This window comes from Miscanthus floridulus, chromosome 12 (genome assembly GCF_019320115.1).
Source record: "Miscanthus floridulus cultivar M001 chromosome 12, ASM1932011v1, whole genome shotgun sequence".
NCBI lineage: Eukaryota > Viridiplantae > Streptophyta > Magnoliopsida > Poales > Poaceae > Miscanthus > Miscanthus floridulus.
The window spans coordinates 22,105,890-22,113,453 of NC_089591.1; the positions used below are offsets into that span (position 1 = coordinate 22,105,890).

The 7,564-nt window shown below is 43.6% G+C and overlaps 1 non-coding gene across 1 annotated transcript; it reads left to right on the top strand.

Moving 5' to 3' along the window:
• The first annotated feature begins 560 nt into the window (after positions 1–560).
• LOC136498793 (small nucleolar RNA R71) lies at positions 561–667 on the top strand. The gene has a single exon (XR_010769791.1). It is a non-coding gene; the product is annotated as a small nucleolar RNA R71 (small nucleolar RNA).
• The last annotated feature ends 6,897 nt before the right edge of the window (positions 668–7,564 follow it).

Here is a 7,564-nt window from a genome sequence, read left to right on the forward strand (position 1 = left end):
GTGTCATGAAAATCTTGTTGCATTTCCTGTTCTTGTGGCTCAACTTCTTCACCTTCATCGTTCTTCTCTTCTTGTACTGCTGCTAGTGTCTTACATGCCCTTGTCGGATATGGTGGATCATGAGTAGACTTGCCTCCTTAGTAATTTGACCATTGTTGTCCCCATCCTTGTCTCTATTGTTGTGGAGCAGAATTGACAATATTTGCATCTTCTTGATATTCGAGGAAATCAACCCCCAAATATTCTCCATGTGTATTTTGGGCATTATAAGCATCTTGAATGGCTTGATGATCTTGTAGCTGGCTCGGTGTTCAAGCCAATTCAATAGTATGTCCATCTTGGTTGAAAGTGCACACACCTCTTCTGATACTTCTTCGCTCTTATTGCATGATTGAATACTTCCTTGGGACCAGCCTTCATTAGAGGCTACATTTTCCATAAGAGTTTTAGTTTTTCTAAGGGTGAGTGACATAAATGCTCCTCTAGCAGTTGCATCAAGTTGTTCACAAGCTTTCTGAATTAATCCATGGTAGAAGCCTTACATGAGCAACCAGTCTTCCATCCCATGATGAGAACAATCTAAAATGTATTCTTGAAAATGTTCCCATGCCTCTAGAATGGTTTCTCCTTTCTAGAGTTGGGAGTTGGAAATTTTTCCTCTGAAGGCATTGGTTTTGTCTATAGGGAAAAACTTTGCTAGAAATGCCTTTGAACATCTTGCCCACGTGTTGATGTTATCCTTGTTGGTGTAAAACCAATGCTTCACCCTTCCCACTAATGAGAATGGAAATAAGCAGAGTAGTATGATATCTTGAGCGATGCCATTGATGACGATTGTGCTACTAATCTCTAGAAAATTCTAGAGATAAGCACTAGCATCTTCATGTGCCTTTTAGCTGAATGGGGTAGCTTGCACCAGGTTGATGAGGCTAAGCTTGAGCTCAAACTAAAGGTTGTTTGTTTCGAGTGTTGGTCTAGTGCGAATGTTCTCGGTGCTTGGAGCAGAGAATTCATGCAGTCTTATCAACCATAGCTTCAGAAACTGGTGTTGAGTTGCCTCTTGATTGGTTTGATTATGATTGATGGAATTTGCTAATGAATCAGAACCAATCTTCCATTACCCTGTACAAGATACGAACAAAGACAAACAAGGGTAAGCCTACTAAAGCAGAGGTGTATAGTTTTGATTTCATCACTAAGTATTTATTTGATCAATTCTCTCTTAGCCTTATGTCCCTCCCCGACAACGGCATCAGAAATGCTTGTTCGCATTTCTTAGCATCACACTTTACTAAGTTGTCATCCCCAGCAACGATGCTAGAAATGCATTGTTGGTAATTATTAATGACACTTGTATATTTTGGAAGATTATGTATGTTGAAGTAATCCGCAAGCGCATAGATAATATACCATTATAGCATTTCACCCGGGAGTGTACCAGGTATCGTTATTTATATTTTTCCACAGGGAGGAGCAATGGGGTGGCTAGAGATATTGACAAATATGTATACTTATGATGGAATCATTAACTCAACTCTCATGCTATAACAAGGGTAAGCCAAATGTTAAATAAATAATAACTGTAAGGCATTGATAATAATCTAGAGATAGAAACAGATACTCATAAACGTAGTATGGCTAGGTAGGAGATTAATTAAGAAAAAAGATTCCTAAGTCATTTCTTAATTATGAAGTCTTTTGTACACTCTAGTATATATACTTTTATCTATAGCATAATTGACTCCATGTCTACACATAAGGAATATTACTAAGGAAGATCAAGAACAGAGCTTGATTTCCTTCACAATCAGGTTCTACTTGTTCTACAAAGGGCAAGTGGACTACAAAGGACTCAACAAGAATGTCACACTCATGATCTACCTCATGGGCAGATTGTAGAGTGCATCCACAAGTAAACAATATTTAAGCACCGCACTTACATAATGTTGACCACTTAACTCACTCGAGTACTGAGCTAAGCTTTTGTGATCTTATGCATAAATTCATTATCAAATCGTGACTATATCAAGCATACCACTAAAGCAAACTAGGAACATAATAAATAGAAACATAGTATTGAAATAGCACAAAGTCAAAATATAAAAGATACAATGGCTTTACTAGCCTCTAGACGGCAAATTTAGAATCCTGAGCAATAGCCCAACTGTACTTGAATCTTGCTAGCTAGCCTCGACTAGAACTTAGAGAATTGGAGACCTATTCTATTCTCTTTGGAATCCCTAATTTCTGATCCTTCTTTACTTCTGCTTGTAGATCAGGGTTATGCCAGGGGGTGGCAGGGGCTGATATATATTGGGGGTAGCACCAATTCTAGACCCCTAGATCAAACCAACTTACAAGAATGGTGGAGATGCAAACCCTAAGGTGGTGAAGAACGAACATAGAGAGGAGGGGCTATCCTATGGGCCCCCTTAGTGGCGGAGCTAGGACTTTATAGCTAGGCATCCATTGTACAAAAAATTTTCAATGCAAATATACAATAGTAATAAGCAAAGTACAAAATGCAATAGTAATAAGCAAATATACAATAGTAATAAAAAATATGAAATAGTACTAAGCAAAGTGCAAATATGCTACCACCCTTCTTCAAGCCAGAGTTGGAGGGGGCTGAGGGGGAGGGCCAGTCGGCCAGAGCCAAAAATGGTGCAGCTAGGTGCTGCTGCTCTGCTGCAACCCGCCGTTGTCGATGGCTCTTTTGTAGGGCACTGGTTGTCAGTGCTAGGGTCTAATGGGGGCACAGTTGAGCGAAGCTAGGAGGGGCGAGGGGGCCATGTAACATTCAATATACCAACATGATATGCTATACCATTAGGCCTGTGAATGTGTGCGCACATGCTATGGTGGCCGACGATGCCTTGCCCCTCGGCTGCCACCAACCTTGCATTGTGAGAGCACGACTGCTTGAGGCAGCCACGGAGGCTAGCTGGGCACCTACATGCATGTTGCACGAGCTGCTACTTTGCTTACATGTTGGTCATGCATGCTGCTTTGCGAGAGCATAAGGGTAGCACTCTATGCATGCACAGGCCAGTACCACTATACATATATGTATATATTTTTTTTGCTCCCAAAACTTGTGTATTCCATGGCATACAGGGGCATACCCCTAGCACCGCCCATGGCCCCCTAGGCCGGCTAGTCTACAGGTGGGGCTATCCGGCCGGCCCCACCTATCACCCTCTCATGCCCTACTTTGGTGGAGTACCTTCTGGTGTCCTCTAGAACCTTCTAGAGCTATTTTCATCCTAGATAATTGTGTTTAATTCTAACAATTTAGTCTGAAAGGATCAAGATGCCCAAGAGGGGGTGAATTGGGCTAATTCTAATTTTCTTGTAATAATTAAGCCCTACACTTAGCCCATTTCACCCCCTTGTGCCTAGAAATGTTTCTATTGTTCTACCACACAAGAGTTTTGCACCTTAGGTTCCAATCCTACTCTTGCATGGCAATTTTAAGAATGTAAAGACATGAATTGAATTGCTCAAAAGTAAATGTCATAGTAAAGAGAGGGACAGGAATGCGGTGATGTTTTTTCGAGGTATCGGAGAGTCACTACTCCCCACTAGTCCTTGTTGGAGCACCCATGCAAGGGTGTAGCTCCCCCTTGATCCGTGCAAGGATCAAGTGCTCTCTATGGGCTGATTCTTCAACACTCAATAGTGGTGAATTGCCCACAACCGCCCACACCATGACTTAGGTCATCCACAAGCTCTACCGAATGATCACCAAGCTTCCAGTCACCACCAAGCTATCTAGGTGATGGCGATCACCAAGAGTAACAACCACAAACTCTCACTTGACCAAGACTAGCCTAATGAGAAAGGTGGATGCACACTTGCTACTCCCTATGCACTAATGAGGTCTTTAATCTTGGATTATGAAATCTCAATCACCCCACTAGGCTCTTGCTCTCCCTTGCACTCCAAAGATGTTTCTCAGCTAAACAAATGGGCAAGAGAGCTAAGTTGGATGAGTGGGAGAAGTATTTATACTCCCCACTTCAAAACATACCTATTGGGGTCCAACTCAGCATTTTTGGGGTGACCGGACGCTCATGTCAAATTGACCAAACACGTCTGGTCAGTAGCCAATGGCTACATTGCATCATCCTATTAGAGGAGTCCATTAGAGGAACCGAACGCACTGTAGTGTTCGATCCACCTGGACCTGACATGTTTGGTCCACAAATTTCCTCTCTAGATGCTTACTATTGTAGACCAGACGTAGCCTCTAGTGCATCATGTCACAATGGTCACAGTGTCTGGTCCTTTGTGAGTGTTGCGTGCTTTCTGCTATAGTTGCGCACACCTACGCGTCTGATCTTGATTAGGAGCCAGTGTCTAGTCATCCTTCTTCCCCTACAGCGCACGCTACACTATTGATTAGACGCGGTACCCATGTGTCTGGCCCAGCGTTCAGTCAATATCCAAGTCTCCATTCACCTAAAATTTGATCAACTTTTGTGAACGGCATTGACTTCATTTGACCTATGGACTGTCCTTGAGCTACCTAGTGCTAAGTTTGACAAGTGTGCACCATACCTAAACCATTAGACTCACCTAGGTCAAACTACTAGTTCATACCCCCTTAATAGTATGGCCAAAGGAAAAAGAACAAAGTCCTAAATTACTCTAAGTGTCTCTCCAATGCCAAATGACACTTAGAACTAGTCCGTCCTTAACCTTATCGTCCATCCTTTGAAAACCAAAACGATTTCCATCGATAGGGCATGAAAACCATAATTGCTCAATAAATTACCATTACCATGACCTGACTCAAATTGTCTTTGCAAAACACACATTAGTCATAGTAATATCGTGTCATCATTAATCACCGAAACACAACTAGGGGCCTAGATGCTTTCATTCTCCCACTTTTTGGTGATTGATGACAACACAACCTCGAGTATGTGTATAAAAGATGGGTGAGGTTTTCAACATGCTTGGTTCATATAAGCAATTGACAATAAGAACAAAAGAGGGTTAGGCATGCTTATGTGACCTAGGCCAACATAATGTACTCACATGATATGAAATAAGCATGAGTACACAATGTAAAGCTCATTTGTATCGAAGTAAAACACGAAAGCAAGGCAAATGAGCATAACCAAGTAACAAGACATATATATCAAAGTAGAAAGCACCCATGTCACATAAGTCTCACAATCACACATATATCACATATAACATAATGCATAAAAGTAAACATGAATGCATGAAATATCACACACAAAAGAATGAGTCTAGCTCACACGCTCCCCCTAAATCTAACATACTCACTCCCTCTCCCCCTTTGGCGTAAAGCACCAAAACCTAAGGGTTAGATGATGGGATAGAAGTAGACGAGTCTAGAGCTGAGGTATGGTGAGAGAACTGAAACTGAGTAGCATCATCATCTGGCTCTAGACTCAAAACTGACTAACCGGCTTGAGCAATTGGTGGCTGACCCTCTGACTTAGAAGCAAGAAGTGGAGTGGTCTAGGTCTACTCTATGGTCTCAATACCTAAGTTGGCTGGCTGAGAAGTAGAAGCTAAAGTTGTAGCCTAACCCTATGGCTCTAAAGCTATCTCTATAGGAAGTGGAGCCACAACTATCTCAGTGATTGTTCGAGGTGGCTCTCATGAAGCAATAGAAGATGGGAGAGTCTTGGTAGTCCCTGTGACTAGAACTGCTGCCATAGTAATAGGCACCTGAAGCTCTAGAGGTGTGGGGTGACCTATGATCTCACTAAAAGCGGTAGCCAAGCTCCCAGAGACCGGTGTATCTGACATTAACACTAACTCAGACTGAGTGGGGGTGAATCCGGTGACAATCAGAGTGAAGCTCTAAGTCTATGTCCCTAGTGTAGCAAACCACTATGAAACCTACTCTATGGGTGAGGTAAACTATGGAGCTATCTATCCCTAACTCTGAAGTCACTGGGGTACTCATAATAGTCGAACCAAGCTGCAATGTGGATCAGAATGGAGCAATCCCTATAGCTATAAGGACATGCTGCATGAAGCTAAGAAGCTACTATAGAGTCTCTAACTGCTGCTGCTGAATGACCTATTGCTGCTGCTGGAACTAGTCCTACCATGTCTGCATCTGAGCGAGAGCTATAGCTATGGCCTATGCCTGACGTGTCTGCTGCTGCTGCATCCTATCAAGTATCGCTATCAGAATAGGGTCTGTCTATGATGGTTGAAGTAGAGCTGAGCTACAATCACTGGCCTCTCTATCATGAGCCCATGGGGGCATCTATGGAATAGGCTGGTAGTCCTTGTCTGAACTATTAGACATGCCGTCCTTGTCCTTGTCATCTGACTATGCCTCCAAGTCTACAAGCTCTAACTCTACCAAAGCCTTGATGGCCTCATCCTGCTCAGCCTCTGTCTCTAGCACCTTGGGCCTCTGGCGATGGCTCTGCCATAGTGTCCTACTCTGAATACTAGAACCCATCAGCTAGCATATGTCATACTCGGGGTCAGTAGTAGTACCAGTCAACTCAGTTGTTACCTCAGGAGGTATATGTGAATAGGCATGTAGTATGATAAAACAGATCTAATGGGCATATGGCAACTAATGGTGGCCCTTGAAGCCCTCTACAAGAGTGTCCTCCATCTCTGAAAGTATCAAGTCCCAAATATCAAATGGTGTCTAAGAGATCAGGTGGTGGACTAACCAAAGCAGAATACGAGTCAAACACATAGTAGCCACCCCTCGAAAGCAAGGTCCTCTGTATGACCGCGTCTAGGAGATGAGCCATAGGTGTAAGGGCACCCGGAGTACGTCTCGAACCCTCACCAAACGGCTCTCGAAAGCAGGCTCTAACTAGGTCGGTGGGTGGCACTACTCCGCCATGAGGACGTCTTAGTGGTTGAGTCTATCCATAGTAGATCTAGTGAATCCTAGTGGCTAACTCCAGAATCCTTAGTATCTCTCTGACCCTATTGTTGTACAGCCTATGATCATGGCCTCTGAAAGCAAAGTGAATGAACCTATGACTGAGGTCGATCCACAAGGAAGCGTAGAACTCTCTAACCCAACTAGCAACATACCTACCAGTCCACCCCAAGAGGTTTGCCAAGCCAGGTAGGAAAGTGAGGCGAGGATGAACCTGCTCTCCTCTAACTACCACTATAGCCTCCAAATGACACACTTATGCATTATAGAAATCCTCCTACAACACTGTGTAGAAACCCTCTAAAGCCCTCTTGTCCCGCTGAGGTGGGAACCACTACTCAACCTCCACAAAGTGAAGCTACTACACCTACCAAGCTATGGCATCCCTCAAGTCCAAGTGCTCTACTGGTGGCATGCCTTGTGGTCTAGGAGGTGACCGAGAACCACACCTCTGCCTCTCTAGCCTAGGTGTCACCTAAGCTTGAGCATGACCTGAGCGTCATAGTGGTTGCTCCTACTGCTGCTCTACCTCTTCCTAGTGCTGCTCGGTCTCTTCCTGGGGCTCAATCTCATCCACACGAATGCCCCTTGGTGCATTCTCTAGAGATACACGCTGTCCTCCAAGCATGATAGTACCACGTGGACTACCATGACTAG